The sequence below is a fragment of the Cebus imitator genome, unplaced genomic scaffold (genome assembly GCF_001604975.1).
Source record: "Cebus imitator isolate Cc_AM_T3 unplaced genomic scaffold, Cebus_imitator-1.0 Scaffold47, whole genome shotgun sequence".
Taxonomy (NCBI): domain Eukaryota; kingdom Metazoa; phylum Chordata; class Mammalia; order Primates; family Cebidae; genus Cebus; species Cebus imitator.
Genome location: NW_016107362.1, coordinates 3,747,273 through 3,769,802, shown reverse-complemented (window position 1 = coordinate 3,769,802; position 22,530 = coordinate 3,747,273). Strand labels below are relative to the sequence as shown.

The 22,530-nt window shown below is 35.6% G+C and overlaps 1 pseudogene; it reads right to left on the bottom strand.

The window, feature by feature from the left end:
• Positions 1 to 859: 859 nt before the first annotated feature.
• LOC119471015 overlaps positions 860 to 22,530 on the bottom strand; it is a 30,684-nt pseudogene continuing 9,013 nt past the window's right edge.

Here is a 22,530-nt window from a genome sequence, read left to right as displayed (position 1 = left end):
ATAAAATGTATGGATGAATTTTTAAGTACACATTGCTAAGTGAAATAAGCCAGTCTAGACAAACTATAAAATGTATGTTTCCAATTATAGAACATTCTGGAAAGGGCAATCTGTAGAGACAGTAAATAGGTCAGTGGTTGCCAGTAGTTCAAGTTGGCGGGGCGTGGGGAGGTTGAATGGGTGAAGCACAAGGAAGTGTTTGCACTGTACTCTAACTAGTAAAGTAGTTTTCCAGAGGAGACTGGGTTAACAATTGAAAACACAATATATTTATACTCAAATTGAGCTAAGTAAATAAATAGTAAATGATAGGAGCCAGATTTCTCACTGTTGGGGGTAAGAGCTTACATATAAGCAAGGATAGGGAGATAGAATGTTCATACAATAATGGAATGTAGTGGAAGACATCAGTGGGGACTCGTGTTTAGCTTAATACCATTACTTTCAATGGTAAAGCCTACATTTACTTTTGCACCAAACTAATAGATAGATGGTTTCATATAAAAATATTTGTAGCTAGGTGTATAAGTGAGGCTAATATGCATTCATATACTTCCTTTTTCTGTCAGCTGAGAAGCCCTAGAAGCAGCTACGTCTTAGAAGCAATGACTACACCTAGTGCCCAGAATAAAATAAATCATGGCTTCTTGGAGAAATAGCTGATTCTAGGACTACGGTAGGAAAAAGTACAAGATGAACCCAGAGCAACCGTAGTGCCAAAAAGATAGAAAATAGTAAAATAATAATAATAATAATAATAAAACTACAATGCTGGTAATATTTCAAAGGGATATGGCAGCCAATGAAAGACTTATTTTTTTTTTTTTGCAATTTTTAAATTTTATTTGATTGTATTTGACAGTGAGTGATTAGTTCTCATCCACATTAACTGTCTGTAGATTTTTGAAAGTGGTAACAGGTACATAGGTAACCAAAGTATAAAGCTTATTTGGTGAATCTTCATTCTCATTACGGTTTCTGAACAACCGCACACGGATTCGGTATGGGACACTCCTTATTCCTTTGGCCCAGACAGCTTTGTTGAGCCTGGTATCAATGCTCACATCTGGAGTTCCCATCTCCTTCAAAGCAAATTTCCGAATCTCTTTGAGTGCCCGAGGGCCATGCTTCTTGAAGCCCACTCCATGGATGCGCTTGTGAATGTCGATGGTGTATTCTTGGGTCACACCTCGTTGATGGCAGAATGGCCCATTTTCTTCTCGCCATCCTTCTTTGCGGAGCCATTCTGTCGGGTCCGAAGTGGAAAGAACGCCGAAAGACCTTTTAATGGTTGAAACTGGAATAATTTGAAAAACAAAAATAAAGTAACATTGGGTTATAACTCAAAATATTTTGAAAATACAAATATTTATATTGATTGGATAAATATTTACATAAATAAATGGGGAAAGAATCAACACATATACTATGCAGAATTCCTGGTAACTTATGTAGGTATTTCCTCCCTTACAAAAGGAGAATACAACTCCCACTTCATGTCCAAACTGTGCACGGTGACTTCTTTCCAAAGAGTACTGTATCGAAAGGGAGAAAAAAGAAGCTTCCAGTGATAAATGTAAGATAGTAACCCAAGCTAGTTGATCAAAGATCAACAGTGATTACTTAAATTGGTAATACTTACTCTTGTTATGAAGTGATGATAAGGCACTTTACCTTTTTGGTATTCCTTCTAAAACATAGTGACCCAGTCTAATTATGAAAATAAAAAATCAAACAAATTTGAATTGAGGGACATTCCACAAAATATCTGGCTAGCATTCCTCAAAACTGCCAAGGTCATAAAAGATAAGGGAAGTCTGAGAAACTCACAACCAAGAGAGGTTACAGAGACATATTGCTAAGGGTAATGTGGTACCCTGGATGGGATCATCTTGGAACAGAAAATGGGCATTAAGTAGATGAATAAAGTATGGACGTTAGTTAATAATAATGCATCAATATTATCTCATTAATTATAACAGATGCACCATACTAATATAACTTGTTATTGATGCTAATAGGGAAATTGGGAATAGAGTATATGAGAAATTTTGTACTCTCTAGACAATAATTCAGTAAAAGTAATGCTGTTCTAAAATATAAAATCTAATTTTTAGATTTATATATAGTCATATATCCATATGTGTGTGTGTGTGTGTGTGTGTGTGTGTGTAATGTTCCCATAACCTCCAGCCTCATGTCTTGCCAATTTCTCTTGACACACAGCACATGAAACTTCTTCCAACAAAAACTTGTAAGCAAACTTCTAACAGTTCCTCCATTGTCACATGTTCCCTTCTGCCTCTGTACTGCCTCTGCTAAACCTTACCTCCCACCTTCTTCTTTATAACTAATGCATCCTCATTCTTTATGTCTTATGCCAGTAAAGTCCAGAAGTCTACTCCAAACCCAGCTAAATAAAGAGGATTTCCTAAGTATTCTGACAGTATCCTACACTTTCCCTGTCAAATAAAAACCTTCTTTAATATTTATACCCACAGTAGAGTGGGAGTTCCCTAAAAGGAGAAACGAGGTGGGACCTGAAGCTGTTTCTAGAAACACACCACTCCCGTCTCACCAGCAACATTTCCTTGCCATGCTTCACTTCACTGTTTCTCTCTCTCTCTCTCACACACACACACACACGAGTGTGTATCTGAAAAGCTTTTTTCACTTTTCCGCCTTTTTAACTTGTTTATTATTCGACCCTCAGCCAAGGGGTCACATTCTCCAAAAAGATCTTCTTGAATTTACGGAGATTTTAAGTGATTCTTTAGCATCCTATTCCCTAGAACAAGAAATTGTATTTGTGTTCATCTCTCCCACTAGTCTAAAAATGTCATTCATTTTTGTACCCGTATACTTTCGCAGTCTGTTACATAATAGACTGTCAAGAGATACTTAATGAACTGGCTTGAACTGAACTAGGCAGCAATTTATCTCTGGAAGAAACATACTAAAATTGGAGGTTCTACTTTTTTAAAAAGGGAGTGAATCAATTTGGAAACTAAGAGTCAAATTTCAAACAAAGTAGCAGCAAATGCCTCTGGCAATCTAACTTTATTATTAAAAGGACTCATAATCTACAACTACATGTTCTTACTGCTGCTTTTCAAAGCCAAGTATTACTATTCTAAAACTAAAAATGAGAGATAGTTTTGATGAGTAATATTTTCAACATAATTCAGTGAAACAATTTTGATATTCTTCCCCCTTGCAAATCTTAACATCTCTAAAACACAAAATTATTTACAAAAATAATATAAATGCTAACTTGTAACATATATCATTATTTTTATTGTGGAAATACATGGCTATTTATTACTATTATTATTGTTATCATTATTACCTTACCTTTGTTTCAAATATTGTAGAGTGCCCTAATCTATTTGTTCTTAGGACATTCCTTTACTATCCTTTTTATTTGTTTCCAGAAAAAAAAATATGCCTTGTTCCAACTTACTAAATAAAAATATAAGATTCTACTAACTTCAGCCTTATGGGAAGTTAATGCATTTCTATTTTATTTTCCAATATACTTTGGATTAAATATTAATTTTGGAAAAAAGTTATCAACGTAGCATAAAATGTAGCTTTTTAAAAATAAAAGCATCAACAATGACTCAAGAGAGCAGGATATTGTGCCAAAAAGAGATTTTAACAACAGTGTCGTGGTCACAGAAGCCTGCTGTTTAAAAATTAATTTTTATTTTGAAAACATTACTGGCAGGACCAGGAGTATGCAAAACATATTCTCTCATTACCAGAGCTGCTCCTTTGAGCATAAATGCCAAATGTTTCAAAGTAAGGACAAAGAATACTTTGAACCTTAGAAGAAATGTGATGTAGAATGGAAAGTATATACAATTGACTCCAACTAATATTTTCCTAAGCAAAAAATATTTATAAAAATTAAAAAGCAAATATTTACTTGCTTTATAAATTAGCACGATATAGCTTGAGATCCTTTTTTTCAGTACTTGCTTTTGAATAACTACATTAGCCAAGTAAGGAGAAAAAAAATTATCTTTTAAGTGAGTAGAGTGACCTTAGAATAATTTTCTCTCAAATCATGTATGCATTCATTGGACATTAACTAAGTACCTGAGGTGAACCAGGGATCAGGCTAGGTGATGCATATGAACTACAATCACTGGCCTCAAAGTAACCTAACTTTGATCAGGGATCACACAACACAGCAATCAGAACTCAACAACAGAGGCAAAGCATGCTGCATAGCCAGTTTAGATAATGGTCAGTGAAGGTGATCATTTACCACAAAGCTTTAGCTCTCAGTTGTATGTTAAGCTTTTAGCATTTCCATCTAACATATGAAGTAGTACATAGAAGGATTTGAGATATGCCTCCCTAAAGAAATTCACAAAAGGCTTTTAAATTTGGTAGGTGTCTTGACTGGCTCATTTATCATGGTTGTCTTTATCTTTGTCTTTGACTAGGCTATTTTACTACTCTATAGAGATATAAATTAGTTTATAGTGCACTAATACTGATGTAAATAATTCCTGTTCATAAGATTGCAGATTATGTCATTGAATGCAATTGATTATGGTCCTGTAGACATTCAAGGGTTTTGCCAGTTAGCATCCATTTATAAATGTGTCTTAGCATCTTTTATCTGACTACAAATGTGCTGCTTTTGAGTTATCTTAAAAAGTACTTGTCATATCTCACTGCTTTTTTCATTAATTAATGAGTCAAATAAAATCTTTGACATGTGATCATTTTATATCTCTGTGAGAGTCATAATTCTACGCTTTTTTGAAAAGTGATTCCTTAACAGGTGGATACAGAAACCTTAAATCAGAAGAGTGCCTGTGTACACTGGTGTTACTTATATTTCAAGGGAATGGTTCAGAACCTGCCCAGGGTTCATATGCTTTTTTTCACTGGTGCTTATTGTTATATTTTCCTTTGGAAACCAAAAGTGATGAGCTGAAACCATGGATTCTAGGAGAAGTATGCACCAGCAAAGAGAAAAATGTGAGAAAAAAAATCACATACTAGATATTCAGAGGCAGTCCATGGTTACAAGCAGCAATTTATTTATTTTGACCAAAGTAGTTAAGAAGCACATATACTCTGAAGCCTGTGACGCATCCTTGTGTAGCCAGCTCTACAACAGTGAGCCACGTGTTCACAGCTCAGGGAGTCACTTAAGGTATCTCCATTTGCTTTCAGAGCAATAACACTTTTTCAAATAAATTAAAAGTCTGGCTGTTTAAATTGAATCACTTCATGTCTTAAAAATATAACCAATTCCAAGTGGAAGAAAATATAGGCTTTACATGTTTCTTGATGTAAATGAAGTATACCAATTTACCAGCTTGTCTGCAATATGATTCAATATAGTTATAGATAAGTGCATACATAGAGATATATGTAACAGGAACTTAGAATGAAAGTTCCTGAACAGATAAGAGTCAGCAATAACCAGACTAGGTGTGGTGTCTCACGCAGTAATCCCAGCACTTTGGGAGGCCAAGATGAGCAGATCACCTGAGGTCAGGAGTTCAAAACCACCCTGGCCAATATGGCCAAATGCTGTCTCTACTAAAAATACAAAAATTAGCCTGGCATGGTGTTATATGCCTTTAATTTCAGCTGCTCAGGTGGCTGAGGCAGGAGAATCACTTGAACCCAGGAGGCAGAGGTTGTAGTGAGACAAGATGGTGCCACTACACTCTAGCCTGGGCATCAGAGTAAGACTCCGTCTCAAAAAAAAAAAAATTCAATATCCAAAGTAGTATGGAAGTTAAAAACTACATTGTCAGTAATGGATTAAAGGGCTTTTAAATTCCATGCCACAATAAGAACGTAAAAGGGTCAGATGATCATAGAGAAAAACAAAACAGGAGTGTTGAGGACTATTCATTGGAGAGAGCTGTGCAGGGAAGTATATACTCCCAACTGGGACATGTCAGTTGTGTTGCTTTCTAATGCCATGTAAACAGAGAGACTTAAGGATACCACTTAGATGCTTAATATGCATATCTACGGGAAGATACAATGGACTTGTGTCTGCCACCTACCTGGAAGATCACAGGCAAGATATAGATTATTGTCCATGTTTTTAGCAAAGCAAAAAAGAAATTTCTAAATTTGTGGCTATTCACACTCTCAGAGTTTCCCTCAAAGAGGAGAAAAGAATACCATCGCCATTCCTATGGATAAAATGTGGAAGAAAACGAGAATCAACATTAACTCGTCTTGGGTTCTGCTGTCAAAAATAGTCACCTGGAAAGTGGAACAGGCCTCAGAAGAAAGAAGATAAAGGTCCAGGCATTTGCAATAATAATATATGTCATCCTGAAAGACCTCCCAAAATAACCTGAACTTATAGGATAAAAAGTTTAGAGAGAGGTGTCAAAACCCAGACAACCTTTGTAATCTTATCACTAAAAAAAGAATAGAAAACCATATATCCACATATATATAATTCCAAAAAAGCTGCGTAATTCTAACGTGGAAAACCACATGTTAAAATCTGAATAAATAAATACTATAGTAAATACGGATTTTATCTTTAAGACAAAGGGAATAAAAGAGTAGACCATGTAAAAAGTCTGGAGACTGGTAAATTATGGAGAAAAGGGCAAAATGAACACAGAATAGAGATAATAAGTCAATAAGCATTTCCTAGACAGAGCATATGGCCAAGCAGGGCCCAGAGGGAGATTGTGCGTTGATTGGGTATCATATCTGCAACTGCATACTTCAGTAATTTGCTGTGATTAACTCTATTCATTTACTTTGCATTCAACTGCCCAAAATATGAATATGCCAAAAAACAAACTCACATATGACCTTCTGAAACTTCTTCTGTTATATCGATATCATTCCACTATTTACCAATTGTGTACTATCTAATATGTGTTACAGTAACATTCTTTTTAGCAGAACTATCTCAACAGAGTAATAGAGGCTGTAAGAGGAACAAGCAAGCAGTGGTAGCAGAGAATATTCACCACTGTCAGTGTAACTAAAGGAGAGATGAACAAGAGTAGTGGGATTCCTGCTGGTGAGGAGTTCAAAGGACACAACAGTCCTCAAGGGGGTTTGAACTCTTGGCCCTAGGTAATTCAATGCCTATTCACGAAAGTAACAGTATTATAAAAACTTTCCTTCTCTTTTTGAATTTCTTTTTCCTGTTCCCACTTCACCTTGGTGGAGGGACAGATGGATATTTAGATGAGAGAAAATGATATTTATGAGATGAGAGGGTAAAAAATTTAAATATCAAGGTGGAGAAAGAGAAAAGTAGCTATTCACATGTCCCCCCTGACTTTGATGCTTCTGTGTCTCTACCAAACAAGCCAGAGAAGGGAGGGCTCTTTAATTGTCAGCTATATGGCTTTATATGGTGACAGAGTAAGGAACATCACCAGTTGCTGACAAAGGAAATTTCAGCATCATCCAATTAATTAATTTAATGTTATAATAGATGACAAACTAGAGGTGCTTTATGTATTAGCCCTGATGCATATACTGCAAAGGCTACTGTTGATGACAATCAAGCTGTCCAATTTTCTGAATGGCATATTGGTTTCTTTGGTCTTTTTTGTTTGTTTGGGTGTTTGTTTTGTTTGTTTGTTTGTTTGCCTCCCAGTCTGGAGTGCAGTGGCACAATCTCAGCTCACTGCAATATCTGCCCCCCGGGGTTCAAGCAATTCTCCTGCCTTAGCCTCCCAAGTAGCTGGGATTATTTTTGTATTTTTAGTAGACATGAGTTTTCAGTATATTGGCAGGCTGGCCTCGAACTCCTGACCTCAGGTGATCCTCCCACCTCAGCCTCCCAAAGTGCTAGGATTACAGGCATGAGCCACCACTCTAGGCCACAATTACTCAAGTTCTACTTTAGGAAACACAAAAAACTAGATTTGAAGTCTTTTAGTAAAGTTGGGACTATAGAGTCTAAATCTGTCACAGTGCCTTGGCCTCCCAACTTGCTGAGATTACAGGCATGAGCCACTCAGCCTGGCCGTGAACAGCATTTTGATAACAAAAAAAAAAAAAATAAAAATAAAAATAAAAATTAAAAAAAAAAAAAAAAAACTTTATTCTGTAAATTTTTTTTCAAGAAAGTATCCCTTTACTGTCTTACTTTATTCTTCATATATACAGGCAAAAATTAAATTACAAAAATGCATTATTATATTACTACAGAAGAAAGATGGATACATCCAATATGATAAACAGGAAAAATATGTTAAATTTCATATGACACTTATCTAAATGTACTAGTTAGGACAGTTTCTTTTGTAAGGCATGAAAACCTAACTCACTGAACAAAGGAGGTGGTGGAAGACTCCACCAATTCATAATAAAAAGTTCACAGTTATATTAATTTCAGGCATTGACTGAACCAGAGAATNTGTGTGTGTGTGTGTGTGTGTGTGTGTAATGTTCCCATAACCTCCAGCCTCATGTCTTGCCAATTTCTCTTGACACACAGCACATGAAACTTCTTCCAACAAAAACTTGTAAGCAAACTTCTAACAGTTCCTCCATTGTCACATGTTCCCTTCTGCCTCTGTACTGCCTCTGCTAAACCTTACCTCCCACCTTCTTCTTTATAACTAATGCATCCTCATTCTTTATGTCTTATGCCAGTAAAGTCCAGAAGTCTACTCCAAACCCAGCTAAATAAAGAGGATTTCCTAAGTATTCTGACAGTATCCTACACTTTCCCTGTCAAATAAAAACCTTCTTTAATATTTATACCCACAGTAGAGTGGGAGTTCCCTAAAAGGAGAAACGAGGTGGGACCTGAAGCTGTTTCTAGAAACACACCACTCCCGTCTCACCAGCAACATTTCCTTGCCATGCTTCACTTCACTGTTTCTCTCTCTCTCTCTCACACACACACACACACGAGTGTGTATCTGAAAAGCTTTTTTCACTTTTCCGCCTTTTTAACTTGTTTATTATTCGACCCTCAGCCAAGGGGTCACATTCTCCAAAAAGATCTTCTTGAATTTACGGAGATTTTAAGTGATTCTTTAGCATCCTATTCCCTAGAACAAGAAATTGTATTTGTGTTCATCTCTCCCACTAGTCTAAAAATGTCATTCATTTTTGTACCCGTATACTTTCGCAGTCTGTTACATAATAGACTGTCAAGAGATACTTAATGAACTGGCTTGAACTGAACTAGGCAGCAATTTATCTCTGGAAGAAACATACTAAAATTGGAGGTTCTACTTTTTTAAAAAGGGAGTGAATCAATTTGGAAACTAAGAGTCAAATTTCAAACAAAGTAGCAGCAAATGCCTCTGGCAATCTAACTTTATTATTAAAAGGACTCATAATCTACAACTACATGTTCTTACTGCTGCTTTTCAAAGCCAAGTATTACTATTCTAAAACTAAAAATGAGAGATAGTTTTGATGAGTAATATTTTCAACATAATTCAGTGAAACAATTTTGATATTCTTCCCCCTTGCAAATCTTAACATCTCTAAAACACAAAATTATTTACAAAAATAATATAAATGCTAACTTGTAACATATATCATTATTTTTATTGTGGAAATACATGGCTATTTATTACTATTATTATTGTTATCATTATTACCTTACCTTTGTTTCAAATATTGTAGAGTGCCCTAATCTATTTGTTCTTAGGACATTCCTTTACTATCCTTTTTATTTGTTTCCAGAAAAAAAAATATGCCTTGTTCCAACTTACTAAATAAAAATATAAGATTCTACTAACTTCAGCCTTATGGGAAGTTAATGCATTTCTATTTTATTTTCCAATATACTTTGGATTAAATATTAATTTTGGAAAAAAGTTATCAACGTAGCATAAAATGTAGCTTTTTAAAAATAAAAGCATCAACAATGACTCAAGAGAGCAGGATATTGTGCCAAAAAGAGATTTTAACAACAGTGTCGTGGTCACAGAAGCCTGCTGTTTAAAAATTAATTTTTATTTTGAAAACATTACTGGCAGGACCAGGAGTATGCAAAACATATTCTCTCATTACCAGAGCTGCTCCTTTGAGCATAAATGCCAAATGTTTCAAAGTAAGGACAAAGAATACTTTGAACCTTAGAAGAAATGTGATGTAGAATGGAAAGTATATACAATTGACTCCAACTAATATTTTCCTAAGCAAAAAATATTTATAAAAATTAAAAAGCAAATATTTACTTGCTTTATAAATTAGCACGATATAGCTTGAGATCCTTTTTTTCAGTACTTGCTTTTGAATAACTACATTAGCCAAGTAAGGAGAAAAAAAATTATCTTTTAAGTGAGTAGAGTGACCTTAGAATAATTTTCTCTCAAATCATGTATGCATTCATTGGACATTAACTAAGTACCTGAGGTGAACCAGGGATCAGGCTAGGTGATGCATATGAACTACAATCACTGGCCTCAAAGTAACCTAACTTTGATCAGGGATCACACAACACAGCAATCAGAACTCAACAACAGAGGCAAAGCATGCTGCATAGCCAGTTTAGATAATGGTCAGTGAAGGTGATCATTTACCACAAAGCTTTAGCTCTCAGTTGTATGTTAAGCTTTTAGCATTTCCATCTAACATATGAAGTAGTACATAGAAGGATTTGAGATATGCCTCCCTAAAGAAATTCACAAAAGGCTTTTAAATTTGGTAGGTGTCTTGACTGGCTCATTTATCATGGTTGTCTTTATCTTTGTCTTTGACTAGGCTATTTTACTACTCTATAGAGATATAAATTAGTTTATAGTGCACTAATACTGATGTAAATAATTCCTGTTCATAAGATTGCAGATTATGTCATTGAATGCAATTGATTATGGTCCTGTAGACATTCAAGGGTTTTGCCAGTTAGCATCCATTTATAAATGTGTCTTAGCATCTTTTATCTGACTACAAATGTGCTGCTTTTGAGTTATCTTAAAAAGTACTTGTCATATCTCACTGCTTTTTTCATTAATTAATGAGTCAAATAAAATCTTTGACATGTGATCATTTTATATCTCTGTGAGAGTCATAATTCTACGCTTTTTTGAAAAGTGATTCCTTAACAGGTGGATACAGAAACCTTAAATCAGAAGAGTGCCTGTGTACACTGGTGTTACTTATATTTCAAGGGAATGGTTCAGAACCTGCCCAGGGTTCATATGCTTTTTTTCACTGGTGCTTATTGTTATATTTTCCTTTGGAAACCAAAAGTGATGAGCTGAAACCATGGATTCTAGGAGAAGTATGCACCAGCAAAGAGAAAAATGTGAGAAAAAAAATCACATACTAGATATTCAGAGGCAGTCCATGGTTACAAGCAGCAATTTATTTATTTTGACCAAAGTAGTTAAGAAGCACATATACTCTGAAGCCTGTGACGCATCCTTGTGTAGCCAGCTCTACAACAGTGAGCCACGTGTTCACAGCTCAGGGAGTCACTTAAGGTATCTCCATTTGCTTTCAGAGCAATAACACTTTTTCAAATAAATTAAAAGTCTGGCTGTTTAAATTGAATCACTTCATGTCTTAAAAATATAACCAATTCCAAGTGGAAGAAAATATAGGCTTTACATGTTTCTTGATGTAAATGAAGTATACCAATTTACCAGCTTGTCTGCAATATGATTCAATATAGTTATAGATAAGTGCATACATAGAGATATATGTAACAGGAACTTAGAATGAAAGTTCCTGAACAGATAAGAGTCAGCAATAACCAGACTAGGTGTGGTGTCTCACGCAGTAATCCCAGCACTTTGGGAGGCCAAGATGAGCAGATCACCTGAGGTCAGGAGTTCAAAACCACCCTGGCCAATATGGCCAAATGCTGTCTCTACTAAAAATACAAAAATTAGCCTGGCATGGTGTTATATGCCTTTAATTTCAGCTGCTCAGGTGGCTGAGGCAGGAGAATCACTTGAACCCAGGAGGCAGAGGTTGTAGTGAGACAAGATGGTGCCACTACACTCTAGCCTGGGCATCAGAGTAAGACTCCGTCTCAAAAAAAAAAAAATTCAATATCCAAAGTAGTATGGAAGTTAAAAACTACATTGTCAGTAATGGATTAAAGGGCTTTTAAATTCCATGCCACAATAAGAACGTAAAAGGGTCAGATGATCATAGAGAAAAACAAAACAGGAGTGTTGAGGACTATTCATTGGAGAGAGCTGTGCAGGGAAGTATATACTCCCAACTGGGACATGTCAGTTGTGTTGCTTTCTAATGCCATGTAAACAGAGAGACTTAAGGATACCACTTAGATGCTTAATATGCATATCTACGGGAAGATACAATGGACTTGTGTCTGCCACCTACCTGGAAGATCACAGGCAAGATATAGATTATTGTCCATGTTTTTAGCAAAGCAAAAAAGAAATTTCTAAATTTGTGGCTATTCACACTCTCAGAGTTTCCCTCAAAGAGGAGAAAAGAATACCATCGCCATTCCTATGGATAAAATGTGGAAGAAAACGAGAATCAACATTAACTCGTCTTGGGTTCTGCTGTCAAAAATAGTCACCTGGAAAGTGGAACAGGCCTCAGAAGAAAGAAGATAAAGGTCCAGGCATTTGCAATAATAATATATGTCATCCTGAAAGACCTCCCAAAATAACCTGAACTTATAGGATAAAAAGTTTAGAGAGAGGTGTCAAAACCCAGACAACCTTTGTAATCTTATCACTAAAAAAAGAATAGAAAACCATATATCCACATATATATAATTCCAAAAAAGCTGCGTAATTCTAACGTGGAAAACCACATGTTAAAATCTGAATAAATAAATACTATAGTAAATACGGATTTTATCTTTAAGACAAAGGGAATAAAAGAGTAGACCATGTAAAAAGTCTGGAGACTGGTAAATTATGGAGAAAAGGGCAAAATGAACACAGAATAGAGATAATAAGTCAATAAGCATTTCCTAGACAGAGCATATGGCCAAGCAGGGCCCAGAGGGAGATTGTGCGTTGATTGGGTATCATATCTGCAACTGCATACTTCAGTAATTTGCTGTGATTAACTCTATTCATTTACTTTGCATTCAACTGCCCAAAATATGAATATGCCAAAAAACAAACTCACATATGACCTTCTGAAACTTCTTCTGTTATATCGATATCATTCCACTATTTACCAATTGTGTACTATCTAATATGTGTTACAGTAACATTCTTTTTAGCAGAACTATCTCAACAGAGTAATAGAGGCTGTAAGAGGAACAAGCAAGCAGTGGTAGCAGAGAATATTCACCACTGTCAGTGTAACTAAAGGAGAGATGAACAAGAGTAGTGGGATTCCTGCTGGTGAGGAGTTCAAAGGACACAACAGTCCTCAAGGGGGTTTGAACTCTTGGCCCTAGGTAATTCAATGCCTATTCACGAAAGTAACAGTATTATAAAAACTTTCCTTCTCTTTTTGAATTTCTTTTTCCTGTTCCCACTTCACCTTGGTGGAGGGACAGATGGATATTTAGATGAGAGAAAATGATATTTATGAGATGAGAGGGTAAAAAATTTAAATATCAAGGTGGAGAAAGAGAAAAGTAGCTATTCACATGTCCCCCCTGACTTTGATGCTTCTGTGTCTCTACCAAACAAGCCAGAGAAGGGAGGGCTCTTTAATTGTCAGCTATATGGCTTTATATGGTGACAGAGTAAGGAACATCACCAGTTGCTGACAAAGGAAATTTCAGCATCATCCAATTAATTAATTTAATGTTATAATAGATGACAAACTAGAGGTGCTTTATGTATTAGCCCTGATGCATATACTGCAAAGGCTACTGTTGATGACAATCAAGCTGTCCAATTTTCTGAATGGCATATTGGTTTCTTTGGTCTTTTTTGTTTGTTTGGGTGTTTGTTTTGTTTGTTTGTTTGTTTGCCTCCCAGTCTGGAGTGCAGTGGCACAATCTCAGCTCACTGCAATATCTGCCCCCCGGGGTTCAAGCAATTCTCCTGCCTTAGCCTCCCAAGTAGCTGGGATTATTTTTGTATTTTTAGTAGACATGAGTTTTCAGTATATTGGCAGGCTGGCCTCGAACTCCTGACCTCAGGTGATCCTCCCACCTCAGCCTCCCAAAGTGCTAGGATTACAGGCATGAGCCACCACTCTAGGCCACAATTACTCAAGTTCTACTTTAGGAAACACAAAAAACTAGATTTGAAGTCTTTTAGTAAAGTTGGGACTATAGAGTCTAAATCTGTCACAGTGCCTTGGCCTCCCAACTTGCTGAGATTACAGGCATGAGCCACTCAGCCTGGCCGTGAACAGCATTTTGATAACAAAAAAAAAAAAAATAAAAATAAAAATAAAAATTAAAAAAAAAAAAAAAAAACTTTATTCTGTAAATTTTTTTTCAAGAAAGTATCCCTTTACTGTCTTACTTTATTCTTCATATATACAGGCAAAAATTAAATTACAAAAATGCATTATTATATTACTACAGAAGAAAGATGGATACATCCAATATGATAAACAGGAAAAATATGTTAAATTTCATATGACACTTATCTAAATGTACTAGTTAGGACAGTTTCTTTTGTAAGGCATGAAAACCTAACTCACTGAACAAAGGAGGTGGTGGAAGACTCCACCAATTCATAATAAAAAGTTCACAGTTATATTAATTTCAGGCATTGACTGAACCAGAGAATCAGAAGATATCATCCGAAATCTGATTGGCTTTATACCATCCCCCAGCACTGTTACTTTCTGTATGGACTTCATCCTTTGGCAAATAGACTTACATCAATCTTGTAGCTACCCATTCCAAGGGAATACGGCACCTCTCTTTCAGTAGTTTCACCAAAACATCACAGAAGCACTCACCCACACTAGCTGTCTTGGTTTTATTTGCTTTCTCCTAAACTACTGCAGCCAGGCTGGCCATGGCTTAGTCATATGCCCAGACTTATGGCAGTGGGTCTGAACTAGTCGGAACAAATTAATCATAAAGAAAGAAAATATCAATTTACAAAAGAAGGAAAGAGGAGAAATTAAAAGATGCCAAACAGATAACTTTAGCCATCCCAATGGCTATTAAAATAATATCTTCAGAGTCATTTGACTGAGATTAGAAAATTGGGATAGATTTAAATGAATAGATGAGTTATTGTATTGTGTATGTCTATAAATGACAAATTTATTGATAAGAAAACAGATGGGTAAATAGATAAATATATGCATACATGGATAGACCATAGATGTTGACTTTTAAAAGAAGGATATAGAGATGTACTAAGAAGACAGAATTCTCTAAAATATTAACAGGTATTCTATCTGGTGGTGAAATTATGAATAATCTATTTCCTTCTTTGCTCATATTGTCTCCGTATTTAAGATATTGAATACACTCATATATTAGAAAATCATCCTAAATTTATAATCAGAAAAAAATCTAAAAATAAGTTTAAAAACAGCGTTAAATCAGTCAAAATAATTGTCTGTGTTATGATGTTTACCATCTCAGTGTAAATGAAGTTGATTCTAGTGAAATCTAATGAGAGGCAACATTTGTTTATCAAAGTGCTTGCAATAATAACCTCTTTTCTTCCCTGCACTTTCATTATTCTCCTTCCTCCGTCTCATAAATTCATAGGAAGTCAGAGCTAAAAGGGGCCTTTGGGGTATCTAGTCCCAGACCTTTAGGTTGGAAATGATGGAACTCTAGGGCAGAAAAATGTGGAGACTTGCTATCAGTCAAAAAAACAAAAAACAAAACACAAAAAGAAGTGACAAAGTAAAACTATGCTCCCACTCTGCCTGCTTTGAATCATGTAACGCGTTCATCAAATCTTTTTCTTATTCATTATTTCAACATGCATTCATTGTGTCTAACATTTTCAGAATACTCTGCTAATTTATTGTAGAATATGCAAGGGCATATTATGTCTAATATAGTATTATATATGTTCATATATATAATATTAACATAACACCAGATAAAAATTACTAAGTGACTTAAGAGGAATTTTTTTTCTGGAAGCTTGAGGATAAATCAGTAAATGAAAAAAGCACAAAGGAGAAAACCCACTGGAAACTTATTTGGGAGACCATGGGAACCGAAAACATAGTAGACTTCATACAGCATCTCTCTATATAAAAAGTACAAACTGTATTTCTTCAGATGTGTATTATACAATATGTTTCCTAATGTGTATGTACAATGTGGATTATAAATATTTATTACCGATTTTCAAGCCATACCTCAACTAGGAATTTTCCAGTTACTCTCCCAATTAGGATTTCTGGGACACAAAACACAATTGGCCATGGGGTAGGAGTTCCCTCTCTGGTAATTAGAAAATATATTATGAATCATTTTATTTGATGAAAGAAATTAAACCAAGAAGGCTTAAAAGCCACAAGGATAACTTCGTATCTCCTTGGAGTCAAAAAATGTGACAACTCAGTGTATATATATATATATATAGTGAAACCTGAAAGAAAGATTTTGGTAGCAAGATTATATATTAGTGCTACAAAAAGCAACAGAGAGAGATAGATGGTGAGTAGATAGACATTATTCTAAACTATATATGTGCTTGCCAGCTAATCTTGAGTCACCACAAACCTTTAATTATATAATTTCACATCTTCATGCTGTAAGGAATTTCTCACAAAATTCTACTTTATTAAAAAAAAAACCTAGTGGTTTCATTAACATAAGAATGTGTATTGATTGAGTGAAAAATATACTTGTAATAATGTTTATATGCTTAAGGAAATTTCAATAATTCACACTGAAGACCAGGATACATTCTTGAAATTCGATGATGGGTTACATTTTAATTCTGAAGTGGAATTGTTTTAAATCTAGAAATAAATTAACCTCTTAGTAAACTCTTTGCTCAGAAATTTCCTATAACATTTAAATAGCTACTGATTTCCAAGTAATAATTTTTATTAAGTAGTGTTCTCATCCAAATGTTAAAACTTCTATTTTCACAAATAGTCACTCTTTTAAGAGTACTTTTCACACTCCCCCTCCTACCTCTGCACCTACATTTTTTACACTTATTTGACTTATATTCACATTTGACTTTCTGGCATTTTAGAAAACCTCTCTTCCACTGGCTCTGAAACTGTAATGTTTTAAATGTGTAGTGTTTGTCCACAGTTTGCTACTTTATTATTTTGTGCTTATATAGTTTTCTTATAGCTAATGATGCATTTCCTTTTCACTTACTGTAGCAAAAAGAAAAAATACAATCCATGCACATCCTTCTATGAAATCTAATGTGTACAGCAGTACTTCTGGCAATCTGAATCAGTGATAATTAATCTCTATCTAATTATTTTCTTAGTTTCCTATAATTCCTTAATTCTTCTTCTTAATTGTTGAATTTTAATAATTAACATTTTAATGTGAATGAAAGAAAGAAGCAAAGAAAGGAGGGGTGGGGGGGAAGGGAGGGAGGGAGGGAGGGAAGGAGGGAAGGAGGGAGGAAAGTAAGACTAAGTTATTTGGAACCATTATAAAAATAACAAAAGAGAGGAGAAGGAAGAGTAAGGTGAGGGATAGAGTGGAAGGAAGAGAATGAGGAAAGATGAGAAGGAAGAACAGAAGGAGTAGAGGGAAGAAAAGATAAACCTGATTAATTATATAACTGAAATACTATAGGAAATCAAGTCAGAAGGATCAACTCTGATAATACATGTCCTAGTTGTGCTTTATTGGAAGCCAAAATTACACAAACCAGCTCTTCACAGTCCAAGTTTGTTAGCTATTTGCAACATTTCTACACACAAGTTGCTTGTATTATAAATGTTATGATCACATATATTGAATATGTGCACACATTTGCATTATTTTATCAAAATAATATACTCAGGTCTCCAAGGTACCAAGTTCAACAAGTATTCTGATGGTAAATCAATTACTTTTAATCATAATTAGGGCAAGACCTTTTCTAAAATCAAAAAACTGATTGGATCATTGAGTTAGAATTTCAATGTTGATCATCAGTAGCTGTGACTTTTGAGCAAGCTGCTTAATTAAATTGTCCATTAGTATTCCCTTCTGTAAAACAGTAATGATTACTATTATCTCCTTATTAGAACTGTGAAATATGAAAAATTTGTATCTTGCAAATAGTAAATGTTCACTAATAAGGGCTAGCTATTATTGTCTATTACACGCAGCCTTCTGAATGGCTTATTTTGAAACTTTGAGAAAGATAGCTTTGGACAGTTCCCCAGAAGAAATCCCTGAATTTTAATGCAAGGACTTTATTTGGGAGGTGATCTCAGAACACACAGGTATACTGCTGAGTTGAAACAGAGAAGAAAAGGGAGATAAATCAGAATGTATAAATGAGCTGGTATCCCATAGGGGCACTAGGGATTTAGTCCAACTGAGGACCTCAAAGTAACACTAGAACATTTCTCAGACTTTTTCCACCCAAAAAGTAAGACAGTGGGTTACTTTTCCAATGACTCCCATCGGTCATTACTATGCAAGAATAACTGTTCAGCTTTCTCATCCTGCCTTGCACAAGGGACATACCTGCTCTTGTTGCAGTAGAAAGCCTCAAGGCAGGGAATAGCAGAAGTTTGTAACACGAAAGCAAGAGTGTATAGGAGCAATGGAGAGCCAAGAAAATGCAAGAAGATCCCTGAAGGGGACAGTCACACATACACAAGTTTTTGGAAATTCTGCCTCTAAAATATTCTTTCCACAAATATGTAATGAGCTTCTACTATTCTCAAATTATCAGACCAATTGGAACTAAAAGATAAATCAGGCATGGCTTTGCCATTCAATGAACTAACACCCTGTTTGAGGAGTTGAAGGGATAGATAGTGCTACCTTCATTATCAGACATCTGTCTCCCTCCCTCTCAGTAATTTTTTTTTCTTCAAATATGAAAAAGTGATGCATATGTAAAGCCTCACTCTTGATGAGTAGAATAAATTCTTGGTCTTCCTTTCCCAAATCTCTGGCATATATTAGAGAGGATAAAAATTTTCTGGTATTCATTTGAGAGTAGCTATGTGGCTTTGGGCTAGTTATTTAACTTATTCCAAAGTCAATTATTCTTATCTGCAAAATGGGATGAAGACATCTGTAATACAGTGTGGCTTTGAGCATTAATTATGCTTCTAATGTGCTTGGCACTGTGCCTACCATAAATTTAGAGCTCAGCATGGCCATTTGTTTGAAAGTTGAATGTTTTCAAATGACCACAACCCATTGCTATGGAGTGTTTGGAGTTATAAGAAGAGACCAAAGGTTTGTGGAGCAAAACATTGAACTTTGCTAGAGTAGAGGAGAGATCACTGACTGAAGAGACAGACTCAGGTGTGTCCCACTTATCTTCTCTCCTATAGTTGTGCCAAGTATTTGAATTATTTCAGTACCCTTGCCTCATTTAGAAAACTAGGATAACAATTCCTGCTTAACCAACCACAGTAGGAAAGTGTGAGACATTAAATAGAAATCCATAAGAGCCATTTGGAAAAATTCAGCCAATGTAATTAGGAAGAAAAAAGTGTTAATTTTAAATGATTCAGAGAAAAAAAATGTTTTCTCACATTAGCTATGATGTTACAGTGAAAACAAATCTAGGCAAAGGCAACCCAATTTTATTAATATTTTGTCAACGTTACTAGACTTAGTGGACATTATAGATAAGCAATTAAATATATCCATTAATTTATAATAATAAAAATAACATCTCGGGTTAGAATATTTTGTCATACACTTCCTAAGCTCTTTTGTCATAGAAATGACCTTAGACTCTGAACTAAATTCTCAAATAAGATAAGATTATTCCTATCTTTCTTCAGTAGAATGGAAGAAACATTTCAAGTAGTGGATTTGCTCACTGGAGGCTACCACCTAATGCTGATGATAGTTATGGTACTTTTGTTGGAGCCATAATGACATAAAACATCCCATCAGACAGCTCCCAGCTGCTGTCACTTTCATTTTCATTCTTATTAATTCACCAAGGTTACAAAGGTCATTGGAATAAGATGGGTAGTGAATGAATCATATTTGATGGGAAGGTGTAGAATAGAGTAAGCCATTATCTTCAGGTGTCTTAGTTCAATCAAGTTGCTACAACAAAATGCTATAGACTGGATGGTTTATAGACAGAAATTTATTTCTCACAGTTCTAGTGGTTGGGAAATCCAAAGTAAGGGTGCCAGCAGATTCAATATTTGATGAGGAACCATTTCCTGGTTCATAAATGGTGCCTTCTTGCTGTGTCCTCACGTGGCAGAAGGGGTAAGGCAGCTCTGAGGGCCTCTTTCATTAGGGTACTAATCTCATTCCTGAGAGCCTCATCCTGATGACCTAATCATCTTTCAAATGCCACACCTGCCTAATACCATCACCTTGATGATTAAGTTTCAACATATGGATTTTAGAGGGACACAAACATTCAGATTATTACAGCAGAGAAACTCAAGTTTCCTGCTGGTTTCTTTTTAGAACTCTCCTCAACTCAACAAACACTACCAAAATAAACTATGATCTGTTGTTACTCAGTTTTATTGGTCTGGGGTTTAAACATGCTGTTGACTCTATACAAACAAGTGACACAGTCTTCTGAACAGCAGTGTAAAGAAAAATTCCTTGACTAGGAGCCAGGAAAGGTGAGTTTTAAACATGTTTATTAGTCTTTCACCTGTAAATGGCAATAAAAATGCCTGCTTTGACTACCCTACAAGGAAGTCAACAGAACCAAAAGGCTACATATACTAAGAGGAAATCATCTGATATGGTTTGGCTGTGTCCTAATCCAAATTTAATCTTGAATTGTAGTTCTCATAATCCTCTTGTGTCATGGGAGGGACCCAGTGGGGTAATTGAATGATGGGGGCAGTACCTCCATGCTGTTCTCATGGTAGTGAGTGACTTCTCACAAGATCTGATGATTTTGTAAGGGGCTTTTCCCCTCTTTGTTCAGCACTTCTCCTTACTGTTGCTATGTGAAGAAGGATGGGTTTGTTTCCCCTTCTGCCATGACTGTAAGTTTCCTGAAGCCTCCCCAGCCCTGTGGAACTGTGAGTCAATTAAACCTCTTTCCTTTATAAATTACCCAGTCTCGGATATATCCTTATAGCAGCGTAAAAACAGACTAATACATCATCTCTTTTTACTATTTCTCTTACACCTAGTACTAAGCTTGTGATATGGTTTGGCTGTGTCCTCACCCAAATCTCATCTTTAATTGTAGCTCCCATAATTCCCATGTGTTGTGGGAGAGACGCAGTGGGAAATAATTGAATCATGTGGGTGGTTTCGCCCATACTGTTCTCATAGTAGTGAATAAGTCTTACCGGGTCTGATAATTTTAAAAGACGTTTCCTCTTTTATTTGGTTCTTATTCTTGCTCTGTGCCAGATGCCATGTAAAATGTACCTTTTGCCTTCTACCATGATTATAAGGCCTCCCCAGCCACATGGAACCATAAGTCCATTAAACCTCTTTTGTTTTTCAATTACCAAGTCTTGGGTATGTCTTCATCAGCACCATGAATGGGACTAATACAATTTGATATAGAATCAGCAATTTATAAACATATGTTGACAGTGTTTTTAACACTGTACTATAATACACAAAGATAAAATGTAACTAAATCACATTACGTCTGACTCTTTAATTGCCTTTGTACCATCTCTTTCTTTATCCGTTTCTGTTTTCAATTATCCTCTAAATTTATTTCAATTGCTATTTCATGAAAATATGTCACAATGGCTGCTTGGCACAACTATAGGAGTGAAGAAAAGTGGAAAACACCTGAGTCTGTCTCTTCAGTCAGTAACCTTTCCTCTACTCTAGCAAAGTTCAATGTTTTGCTCCACCAAACTTTGGTCTCAGTAAAATACTTAGTAAGCCAAATCCAACAACTTTTTAAAATAATTTTATGACATGGCCAAGTGGAATCTATCCTAGGAATGCAAGATTCTTTTGCATACAAAAGTCAATCAGCGTTATACCCCATATTAATAAAATAAATGACAAAACATATGATCTTCTACATCAATGCTTTAAAAAATGGCAAAAATTAACACTCAATTATGATAAAAACACTCCCTAAATTAAGAATTGCTCCATAAAATCTGACGGCTAAAATCATATTTAATGATGAAAGCCTGCAAGCTTTCCCTCAATATCAGGAACAAGAACACAAGGTCCTTCCTCATCACTTATTCAACATTGTACTTCAAATGTTAGCCAGTACAATCAGAAAAGAAAAATTAATTAAAGGCATTAGGATTTAAAAGGAAGAATTAAAACTATATAAATAGACTGGGCGCTGTCGCTCATGCCTGTAATCCCAGCATTTTGGGAGGATGAGGACGGTATATCATGAGGTCAGGAGATTGAGACCATCCTGGCCAACATGATGAAAACCCATCTCTACTAAAATACAAAAATATTGCCAGGAGTGGTGGCAGGCGCCTGTAGTCCCAGTTACTTGGGAGGCTGAGGCAGGAGAATCGCTTGAACTGGGAGGTGGATGTTGCAGTGAGTGGAGATTGCACCACGGCACTCCAGCCTGGTGACAGAACAAGACTCCACCTAAA